Source organism: Caretta caretta, chromosome 9 (assembly GCF_965140235.1).
Source record: "Caretta caretta isolate rCarCar2 chromosome 9, rCarCar1.hap1, whole genome shotgun sequence".
NCBI lineage: Eukaryota > Metazoa > Chordata > Testudines > Cheloniidae > Caretta > Caretta caretta.
The window spans coordinates 78,459,802-78,471,981 of NC_134214.1; the positions used below are offsets into that span (position 1 = coordinate 78,459,802).

General features: G+C 47.3%; 1 long non-coding RNA gene across 1 annotated transcript in view; it reads left to right on the forward strand.

The window, feature by feature from the left end:
• Positions 1 to 5,502, forward strand: part of LOC142073224 (uncharacterized) — a 56,549-nt gene extending 51,047 nt beyond the window's left edge. Inside the window, exon 2 of the long non-coding RNA XR_012669990.1 lies at positions 5,256 to 5,502. This is a non-coding gene — a long non-coding RNA (uncharacterized LOC142073224). The remainder of the gene's footprint in view (positions 1 to 5,255) is intronic.
• Positions 5,503 to 12,180: the final 6,678 nt, after the last annotated feature.

The following is a 12,180-nucleotide window of genomic DNA, read 5'->3' on the forward strand; positions in this document are numbered from 1 at the left end:
AGCAACAATGGCAGTGCTAGTGAGGACAAGCTACTAGCAGTCCACGGGGTTTCAATCGCTGTGTTATCTAGGCCTGCTCAGAACAGAGTTAGATGATAGAGGGCTGAAAACACCAGCCTCTCATCAACACTAGGGTATCCACCGCTGGACCTGAGTGGATGACAGCAAGGATGGGAACTTTTAGGGGGAAAATACTAGTACAGGCAAGGGGTAAACTTTTCCAAAGTTCTGAAGTGACTTTGGAGCCTAAGTCTCATTTCCAGAAGTGACCCAAGCAGTTACCTCCCCAAAGGTATTTAGGCGCCTAACATACATTGACATAAATTAGTTGCCTAAATCCCTTTTAGGATCTGGGCCTTAGGAACCCAAATCCCATTGATTTACAATGAGACTAAAGCTCCTAATTCACACTGACACTTTAAAAAATTGTACCAAAGGTCTCACTGTGCAACAGGCTTTGATGAGACACAATCACATGGAAGGGATGCAGTTTCCTCAGGGGCTGACACATACAGAGCACAGACTGGACAGCTGGCAGAGTGGAAGCCATGGCCTGGTCGTGCACTTGTGGGAAAGCTTTAGTAGAGGAGATGGTGATGAGTAATAAACAAGGCACTGTCTAATTTTTGTTAGGAGGAAAGAGATGGAGGGAGCAAGGAATGACCTTGCTGAATTTTTCTGGCTGCTGTCCAGGTCACACTGATGCCAGAAGAACTCAGAGTCCCTTCTGGCTGGAAATGCACTCCTCAAATTAGGGGAATCACAGCTAAATTTCTGGAACATTACATGTTCACAGTTGCAAAGCTAACAGTAATTAGAAAAACTATGAGACCAAGGCAGGAAAAAAATGAGTCAAACTTCTAAGTGGTGTTCCTGTACTGGAAGGAAATCAACTCTGCATATTTCTGAAAGTCAATGCTCGTCAGCCTCCCCCACTGTGGGAGAGGGGCAACTCTGTTGCTTGGAGAAGGGTTCCACCAGCTCCATAAGGAAGGAATGACATCATTGTAAGAAGACAGGATGGGGCTCAGAGCCAGAGGGTCAAGAAGGACACGGCTGCTGCAGTCCCAAGTGCTCACAGCTTGTGGCTCTCTCCTGAGAGCCCTTTCTGAGGCATGACGTGTATTCCAGGATGTGACAGAAGTGTGCAGGGCCCTTTATTACACATTCAGTTCACTGTTAAAACTAGAGACTAAATCCTGGAAAGAAGAGATTGTCCCATCTAATCCACACCCCAGAACTGGGGCAGCAGTGTTCCCTATAGTCTGTTTACCTGGTCTCTGGACAGTCCAGTTCCAAATGAGCCAACAGGTAGCGCTGCCATCTTTTCCCTGAGGAGACAGCATTATCAATATGACACCACATGGAACTTTCACTTGGTATCCAGCTGACGTTGTCATTTGTTCAGTTTCTTCCCCCTATTTGGAGTCAAACCCACTTGGCCTGAGCTAAACAATTCTACAGAGAGCCTGCACGATCGCCTACTGGGGCAGTATGGAGTTGTCCTTCTGCTTACTGAGGGGTGGCTGCTATTGGATCCATCTCTTTTAAGGACCACCCAGCCATCCCCCCTCAGTCTATACAATGTTTTCTCTAAAACCCCATTAAACTGTTGGGACCTTTTCCTACCAATCAGTGTTAAATCCACTCTCTGTTCTTTCACCCATCACTCTCTTCCTGTCTTATTCGCTCAGCAATGTCCAACATTGATGACATCACATGTCATTGCCATGGACTCTACTGTGACATCACAGATGCTAGCCTATGACATCACTGGATAGTTCAGACTAGAGGAAGTGGCTAGTGTGAAAAGAGAAAGCGCTTATTGACACAAAATATCGTAGCAAGGTCATAAGTGGAAGAAGATCTGAGAAATCTTCTTTCAGCCTTATTCACCCCAGTGTAACTCCATTGACTTCATGGATGTTCCTCCTGATTTATACCAGTCTAACTGAGATCAGAATCAACCACATATCTGTGTAAAAACACAGGCACCTTTTTAAAAATCCTGGCGCTGCCCCTGTCACCACCCATCACCGCACAGTTGGCCTTCAGCCCAAAATTCAGGCGCTGAGACTCATAGATCCATTGTCTTTCATCGAAGCCCGTGTATCAATGATAATCACAGAGTCCTGAGTTTATCCTGGGCTACATATGTGGCTTGTTATAAAGTAATGGAGTGACACCTCATCCATCAGTATGGGATGGCGTTGCATCACAACAAGAGGACACAAGTCATCACACTTTGAAAGAACCTCATCCTGTATTGGTTGAGGCAATGTTGCGGGCTGAAGATGCAAACATCAAAACACAGCATTACAGCATCTTGCAAGGTAATGGTTTTGTTTCTGAGGACAAATATGAGTTGGCCGCAGCTCTAATCAACCAACCTATGCTCCTGCTTCTGGATTAAGCTGCCTTCCAACTGCACCACTAAGCAGGGGTTGCTAGTCCATTCAGTGTCCATTCATAAAAGCCAAAAGCTCCAAAGAAGAGTGTATCAGAAGAAGTGAAACTGAGGACATATTTCCCAGAATACGCCATAATATTCCTAGATAAATTACTACATATCTCCGCCAAGAAATCAAACACCCCTGCTAGAGTCGGTATTTATACAGAAGCCAAGCCCAAGATGTCCAGAGAGGCCAAGAAAACAACTTGGAGCCTTGTTAGCTAATCACGAGTCCTCTGTGTCTGCCCAGCTGGCAGGACTATCATTGACCTACATGGCCTTGTCTTTCCTGGAGCAACTCCATCAGCTTGGCCACAGTCCACTTAATAATGTGAGAATATAAAGATGTATCCAGGCTCAACCAAGAAACAGCTGGAGAGTATAGGGTTGACTCAATCCCAGTAGAGTAAAACAGGGAAACTGAGTGGGAGTCAGTTAGGATATTTCTGGCTGAGCTTTGAGAAGCAGCGGCTAATAATAAAAGGAACAAATGTGTTAGGTACGATCTGTCTGGAGCCACAGTTGTTGTTTTTTTAACTAATTGAATTTCAGTTCCGGTGAAAAGTACCAGATTGACAGTTCTGGGGGGAAAAGCCCTTTATTTAGAACAGGTACGACATTGGCAGCAATGTAAGTTTCCCGCCTCCTATTTCCTATTGCTGTTCTGGCATTGTTCTTCTGGGTGAGAGGGAAGGGCAGTCCATGTCCCATTCACTCATTGGCCCCTCTGCTGACAACTCTAACAAGGGGACATGTTAGAGCCAGTTGGGCTGGGGACACCCATTTGCAGGAAACTGCAATGAGACCCAACAACTCATTTCACGCAGGCCACCAAACTGCCATTGGTGGGAATGACTTTGGGTCACTGTCTCTATAGACATGAGCTGGCTTTGGACCAGTGATCTATCTCAGGCCAGTATTCTGTAGATAAAAGCTTCTTCTTCATAGAAAGTACACCTAGATATTGCAAAATGGAGTATGGTAGGGCCACTGGTCTGGGGGAGTGCAATGCACTGCCGCATAGCTAGGAGAGCTCTGTACTCCAGGATACAGAGAGAGGTGGGGAGGGAAGCTTATGTTAATCATGAAGCATTGCCTTTGGTCAGTACCTGAGGGGTACATGGGAGGGCCTTGGGAGAAATACCACCCAGACCTCTCCAGATGGAGTAAGGATTACTGGGCTGCAAGGCCTAGGGGTGACATGAACCACAGAGATGAGAACAGCAGGGAATAGAAGCATTTCTATAAAATCAGAACATTTTAGTGTTGCACCACTACCCCTGCTACAGTGGGGATGGGGTAGTGGGTAGCGCTCTAGACGAGTACTCAGAAAACCTGGGTTCTATTCCATTCCTTGCTACATGACTCTTGGTAAATCCCTTCCCTTCTTCAGAACTCAGTTTCCCAATCTGTAATATGGGGACAATTCCTACCCATCCTTGAAATGTAAGGATTAGAAATGCTGCGTATTATTGTGACATTCTGGCCTGTATATAGAGGAGATAATATGTGTTAGGCCAGGGCTTCAAGAATCTCTGCTGAAAATAGGGGCTGGTGTGGGGTTTGAGATGGGTCAAATATTCAGGTCAGCAAACCAGGTCCTTCCTTTTCAATCATTCCTGGTGAAGATGGTAGAGAAGCCTGGTACAGTCTACCCCTCCCCTTTGCACACACGTTCACTTGCTCTCTCACACACACATCTCAGAGTTGCAGTCAGAGTTGTCCATGAATGATCTCAGTTGAAGTGAGATTGGAATTGTTTGAGTGATGAGGAGTCTCTACACAATGTGCGGAGAGCTGTGAGGCACCATTACATTTTAGTCTTTAGTGGAGGTTGTTTCCTAGAGGGAATGCATTAGTGGATGCACCCTATGAGCCCAGGTCTATAAATAGCTGGAAGACAGCCCAGCCAGGAAGCAGTAGTGTTTAGGAAGGGCTTAGGAAAAGTCTTAGTTTCAGGCCTGCCAACTCTCATTCATGTGGAAGGACGACTCCCTCATTTTGGATTAATTTTAAGGCAATATTGAAAGCATCTTACTCTTCTGAGGAAGGATTTTGTTGCTAGCTGAAATGAGACACTTAAATGCTCACTCAGAATATTTTTGCTGTCTCCCTCATTGGGATTGCCACAGCTTGATAGAAAGAACTGCAGCTTAGTTGTTAGGGGCATGTTATGCCTGGGGGGTTTATATAAATACTTGGCTGTCCTTACTCTTAGAGAGGCTTTGGAATTTATTCTGCAGTGTGCAGCTGTTACTTGGGGATTAGAGGATCAGTCCAAACTAAGGTTGAGCTGGACCACACAGCTAAGATCCAGATTCAGACTTTGAGGGTGTTTCGATCAAGGTCCTGACAGCCAGCGGCTCAGAGGAAACTCCCCTCCCGCCCCCCGGGCAGGTTATTCCATAATTGTCTACTGTGTGTACCTCTCTCTGACGCACCTGGCACTGGGCACTGTTAGAGACAAGATACTGGATAGACACAACACTGTCTTGATCTGGTACACAGTTTCCATGCTCTGGCCCATCTCTTGTGCAAGTCTAGAGGGAATGGGCTTTCAATGAGACCTGCAGCATGTTGTGTTTCCAGATGAGTCAGCCAAATGATGAAAACTACCTTTTAGAAACTTGCATCCCAGTCCCTGGAGGTCACAGGAAGAGAGAAAATGAAAAATAGGAAATAACTTAAAGAATTGACTAGCCAGCCTTTGTTTCTGAATCTCAAATAAGACTGATTCTATTCAACAGCTGGTTGAGGGTCAAATCAATTCTTATATTATCTAAACCAGTTTGTTCATCCCTAGGTAAATTCTGCAAAGCCATGCCATTCTGCATCTAAATGTACAACTCAGCCCACTGTGTTTCTCTGAAGAAGAGACCTGGAGAGGTGGAGTTTCCAGCTTCTGGCACTGGTTCGGTAGAAGATCTTTGGTGCAAGTGGTACATGGTGATGAGAACCAGAGGTGTGCATGGGTTCCCCTCATCAGTGTGCTGAGAGCTATCCATTGCCTGTATATTAAAAATAAATAAATAAAAATGCAACTTCCCACATCCAATTTCTCCTGTTGAGGGGAATATCTGCGGAAAGAGGGAATCTGTTTTCACGCGTTTTTATTCTGTGTTCTGCTTGTTGGTGGCACTTCACTAGCCTATATCCCACAGAAGAAGATCTTGCCTCATATGGTGAATGCTTTTGCTGAAAATAACATGTGATATATTCTCTCCGTCCATTTCCCAGCCTGCTCAGCTGCTCTAATTACTGAACCTGTGTTCTCCGCAAAGAAAGTGTCCAGCAGGACTGGGAGGATTTAGAGGAGTCAGACTTGAAAACCCTGTAAAACGTTGTCTTTATTGTTATGTGACTCTCCTCAGCATAGTAGCTAAGCACCTCAGAAACATGAGTGAATGTGACTAAGAGGAATGGATTTAGTCCCGTCCCTGTCCTCAGAGTTCAGCCCCAGGGTAAGTGCAGGATGATAAGCTGAACCATGGAAGTTAGAGCTAGAAAAGACCTATCAAGTCACATCTTCTCCATCTCTCCTTGCCAGCATGTTCCTGGGCTCTTTGACCTCAGCCAATTTCCCTGCCGGTGTTCTGCAAGGCCCTATCGGAACTAGAGCAATGCTTCTATGGTGGCCTGTCACTTTCCAGCATCGTGGCTCCGAGCACGCCTACTCAGGACATTTCCAATTACTGTGAGTGCCTGTGGATAGGTGTCAATTGCACTGGCCTCTCATCCATTCAGTACAGCAGGGATCGGTAACCTTTGGCAAGGGGCCCACCAGGGAAAGCCCCTGGCGGGCCGGGACAGTTTGTTTACCTGCCCCGTCCACGGGTTCATCCGATCGCAGCTCCCACTGGCCGCGGTTTGCCGTTCCAGGCCAATGGGGGCTGTGGGAAGCGGGGGCCAGCACATCTCTTGGCCCGCACCGCTTCCTGCAGCCCCCATTGGCCTGGAACGGCAAACCGCGGCCAGTGGGAGCTGCGATCGGATGAACCCGTGGACGCTGCAGGTAAACAAACTGTCCTGGCCCGCCAGTGGATTTGCCCGGCGGACCACGTGCCAAAGGTTGCCAATCCCTGCAATACAAAGTCACTGGCTATCACCACAAAGACTGCAGGATTACCAGAATCCAGATAAGTGCCACCTGCCCATGGATATGTTCTCCTCCCATTCCCATCCTGCCGGGGCCTGGGAGCCTCCAGACTCTGCAGCTGGATAAGAGAACAAGAGCATCCCAGTGGCAGTCAGGCTGTTCAGCACATTTCACACTCAGTGCGGGACACAAAGGAGAGTATGACGGGGTCTGCTAGCAAGGGCTAGCTTCGACCATGCCCAGTCCCCACAGCCCCTGAGATGCACCTCGCTGCTGTTATTATGAATGACAGAACGGGGAGCTAGATAATATTATTTATGTTACAGTAACAAGCACACTTCACCTATCTGTCCTGCTGTTTTCCGTCTGGTTTACAGGCTGTGACCTACATACCTAGTGGATAAGAGCAACAGTGGGGTCAGAAGTGTTAGAAAAGGACAGAGTTGTGAAATATGGAAGATTAATCACAAAAAGGCCAAAAAAAAAGGGTTAAAATGATGCTTTCCCCCACCACCCACCCCCAAGTTGCATGCAACAGTCCAGGAAGCGGTTTTGTTTCTGCTAGTGCGGAACTTTCTCCCATGGGTCAGCAGCAGTGGCTTTCTATGCATCCCAGTCCCAGCAGCGCGAGAGGCCAGGGGGACGAGAGAAAGGAATTGAATAAACGGCAGAGATCTCTGTTAAAACAAGGAGCCGTGAGCGAGGGGAGTGAAAACATCATTGAAATGCAGACAGCAAACGGTTCCATAGCAAAGTAGGGACAGAGCAGGAAGAGCCATTCCTGTAAACTGGCCTTGCATGCCACCTATGGTTCCTTTGGTGGAGGTGAGTCTCTGCTCTTTGTTTGACTGCGATGCAGTTTATTTGCAGTCAGACTGAGGTGTCGGTGGCAGACAGAGATTCCCCAATGGGTCTCTATTTATTTGAAGTAAAACTCCAATCTAAAAACCATGAGAGGTAGGGCTGGCACTTAGTCACGGCTCTGCTGTGCATGATGGCTGCTTGTTCTTCCACACGTAACAGTTGCAATGTTAGCACCCATCCCAGGAAGGGGGATATTCAGGGTATACGCAATACAGGAACGGCGTCTCATTAAGGTGCACCATTTCAATCTAGTGATTTGGGGTCCCACTGCTTTGGTGCACTTGAAATGAGACACCCTAAAGGGGGCTGATTTTCAGCACATGTTGTGCATCCACCCTCTAACAATCAGGGCCCCTCTAAGGCATCTCAGATTGGGTACCCACAAAACGGTGGCACTGCAAATCACTCGTCTCTTTTGAAAATGTAGGCCTGAGTGTGGCTATCTCCCCCATGCTCCGCTGAACCCTCACTCCTACCCACTCCCTGCACTGCCTTCTCCCCTCAACGTCATGCCCTCTTTCACAGCACCCCCTCACCCCAATGCCTAGGAACCCCTCCCTCTCCCTGTGTGCTGAGGCCCTTCCTTCTCCTCCTCCAAATCCAGCCTCGAAACCAGAGATGGGCCTGAGACACAAAGTCCAGGCTAGAATATCAAATGCTTCCCCTACATTTCCAGAGTGTTCAGACTTAGCCTGTTGGCTGTAGCCATGATAGAGAGAGACACCAATCACAGAACTGAAATCCAGGCTGTGATCCTCTCTGTCACCCTCCCCCAGCTCCTGACATGTCTGTTACACCCACTTCTTGCGCTTTGTCTCAATTTAGACTGTAAGTTCCTCAGGGTGTTCGTACAGTGGTGCTCAGCACAATGGGCCCTGCTCTGACTGGGGCCTCTGGCCCCTACTGTAATACAAATAACTATTAGAATTAATAATAATGGCTTAGACTGCAAATTGATTGCAATGTTTGGGAGTGTCATGGAGTTAGGAATCTAATCTAGGCACACCTCTATTTAAAACACACTTATTTTCCCCAAACCTTCTTACACCAATCTCCTGACAGGAGCTTCCTACACCTTCTCACAGCTGATCTCTTGTCCCATGTATTGTTCTTGACTCACTGTTTAGGCTCTTCAGGGCAAGGTGTCAGCTTTATATCTTGTAAAGCACCATCTCTACGTATAGCCGTATATACAAATCAATCAATGATTCCTGAAAATTAACAAGAAAATCTAGAAAATGATGTGTCTATTTCTTTACATCTGACACAAGCATTAACTTCTCACAGTCTAGAGGTGCCCACCGTCTGAACCAGACCTTGTATGCAAACAGATGGCACTTTTGGAACTAGATCATGATCTGAACTATTGCTTAGGCTCTCAGGGGACCCAGATTATTTCTGGTGCATTCAACATGTAGGGAAGAGCACACCCCTCTTGCAGCAAGGTGCGTCCTGGGCCCTCTCAGGCTTGGTGGTAGCAGATCAGTCTAAGCACTGTGCCACCTCAGCAGCCTTTACAAAAGCAATAAATAACTGTTCCTCCAAACAACCCCACTTTCCTGAGAATGAAGGGGCCAGCACTGTAAACTGTGGGAGGCCCAGGAGACAGAAACAGTGGTTAGTATGTTGTACCATAACCAGGTCACCAGAATATCTGGAGCAACAAACACAGCTAAGAACAGCAAACCAGAGCACAGTGATAACAAAGCTTTAAGGCAAAACAACAAGAGACTGAAGCCACAATGTGGAAGAAGAACCGGCCAGAGCTATGGCTGTGGAGGAGGAACAGTGCTCCAGAACAGCGAGCTGGTGCACCAATAGCAGATCAGCAACTGCTTAGGGTGTGTCTACAGTGGAATAAAAGACCCGTGGCACTGCAATGAGTGGCCTGAGTCTGCTGACTTAGGCTCGCAGTGCTTCAGTCACAGGGCTAAAAATTACTGTGTAAACATTCCGGCTCGCACTGGAGCCTGGGCTCTGGGACCCAGATCTGGGTTGCCAGAACATTTATACAGCTACTTTACAGCCCCAGCCCTGCAAGCCCAAGTCTGTTGAGCGGAGGCAGCCGCAGGCATTTAATTGCTGGGTAGACATACAGTCAGTGACCAAGCAGAACAGCAAACCAGAGCACCAATGGCCGGACAACACTGCGGCAGAACAGCTCACTGCTGTGTTATCGCTCACACTTTTGTAATTCATATGCAAGGTTGCGTTGGCAACAATGGGCCAAATGCAGTTTTAGTGGAATTACAACAGCTCCAAGGTTATTAGTTTCTAAGGGTGCGCTATTGCCCCGAAATGTGTTCTCTCTGGCATAGATGTCATCTTGCTGTGTGTTGTCATTACCAAAAGGTGCAAGGGTGCCCAGTATCCAGTGAGTGTGCAGCTTGTTAGGGATTACTAACCCCAGCTGGGTGGCTATCTAGTCACTGTACACCGTGCTGTGTGTTATCATCCGTGATGAAGGCACTCCTTCATCTTCTCCTGCGTTACTGCTCCAACGGCATCCAGATCTTTATCTGAATTCGGTTACTCCCCCCAGGCATATGGATAATCACTTAGTTCTGGACTTTGTTGGGCTTTATAACCCCTGGAGTGTTCAGGTGTCTGTGATGTAACCAGTCCCTGCCAGCCACCCATTCCCTTGTTGGTTCCCCTACAGTGCTCTAAACCCCTGAGCTAACCCAGTGGGCTGTGGAGTTTAAGTCCCATTAGCCTATTTCTGACTCCAATGGTATTCAGATGCCCCTGTGTCTTGCAGACCCTCTGAAGCCATCTCTGTCCTGCATTAGGGAGCTAAGCTCAAAAAATAAGGGTAATGGACAGGAAATTAGAGATAAGTAGGTGGTTTGACAGGATTAGGGATAAGCAAAAGAAACATAATTATTTGATAGCTGCTATCGAACAAGGGCTCATACGAAAGGGAATGTAAATGACCTAAAAACAGCAGATCAAACAGCTACACTTCACAGATAACAACCCAAAAACACAGGGTATAAATATTTATCACCAATGAATTCTCCAAACACTCCCTCCTCACGATCACATTAACAATAGATGGGTTTGAGGATAATACAGGCAGCTTTACAGGATTTTGTATTTTAATGTTCATGCTCTTATACATGTACAACTGTGTGAGTGCGAGTTTGTACATGGGGGTCTGTGTTTATGCATGTGTGTGTGTGTGTGTGTACGCGAGAGCATGCGTGTTCTTGCACTTCCATTTCTGGTGAGTCCCTGTGGTGGGTCTGTCATGCTCTGCTTTGGAATAGCTCCTTGGGAGCATTCTAAGGGTGCTCAGTGCACAATGGGTAAAGGCTTTTGACAAAGGAAAACATCTGATAATTCCTCTGCACTTCTGCCAGCTAGAGCAAGGAAGCGGTGAAAAAAGTGCCCTGGATTATGAAGATGGGGTTCCATGGTCAGAGGTTGTATAGTTCAAATTTCCTAGCACACAACTCTACGGATGCTTTACTAACCTGCCATGTTGCTTGTTATTCCAGCCCTGGACTGCCACAGAGCTCTGCCAAAGTGCCATACCCAGGGCTGGTTTTGTGCTAGGCTCCCCACACACTGCTCGACTGATGCTCCTCAATCCTGAACAGCAGCCCTTCCCCCAATTCCAGTCCTGTGTGTCCCAATGAGCTGTGCCCATGCGCCTCAGTCCTGGCATGCAGCAGCCCCGGCTCTGGCCCCCTGAAGATTCAAAGCCAGTCGGATAAGATAAGAAGTGACCCAAACCTCTGTTTAGAAATCAGAACTCCAGAAACTCTTTCTGAAGTTCAAATACCTAGGTTAACTTTTCACCTCCTTATTTTCACACCACTAAGCGTGTCTGGGTTCAGAGCAGGAGCAGAAAGAAAGGGCTGCTCCCATGGGACTGCTGGCGGAGGGACTGGGTGTGTTGAGGAGAGAGAAATTTTTCCAGAGCAGGTTTACAGCTGAAGTCTGGCAACAAACTGGACCATTTCACTTCCTGTCATCTTGTGGGGGTCAGAGAGGGGGTGAAAATAAATTAGCCAGGGGTGTGCTGCCGCTCCCATTGAAGCCATTAGCAAAACTCCTTCTGCCTTCAAAGGGAGCTGGGCTACGCATTCAGTGTTTGTGAAGCACTGTGAAGATATAAAGCTCCTCTGTATCTAAGTGCTAAGTATCATTATTATTGTCACCGTAACTGACCCTCAACCGCTGCCCCTCCCAGTCCGAGGGAGAGTCATCCTTCATGCTCATGTTCCCTTGGAGGAGCTACCCAGCTCTCGTGCTCTCATTCTCTTGGACAATGAAGGCGCTTCCTCCTCCAGCCGTGCAGTTACCTTCCGGAGCTTGTATCTCCCCCCAGCTTTCTCCCTCCCTCCCTCCTATATATATATATATATATATATATATATTTAACAAGAGGGAACACAAAGCCTCCATAACCTGTGCTTGCAAATTACTGCAGCCCAGGAAATGAAAGCTCCGCTGCAGCATTAATTGGAGGGCTTTTTAATTAAAATCAGCTTGTTTCCCGATCAAAGATTAAAGGAAGGAAGAAAGCTGAAAGAAAAAAAAAAAACAATTCCCTCTCTGCCCCTCTCCAGCATTCATGAGGCGCGAGCCGAGTGCGGCGTGTCATCCTCACTGCTTTGCTCTGCTCCCTTTTGATTTTTGAAATTTCTTTTTCATCTTCTCTTTCCATCTTACTTTGTCCTCATCTGCTTTTCCATCTGGCAGGGGCCTTCAGAGCACGCGTACCTGGGCACTCTGGGGGGAGTTCCCTTTGGTGTTT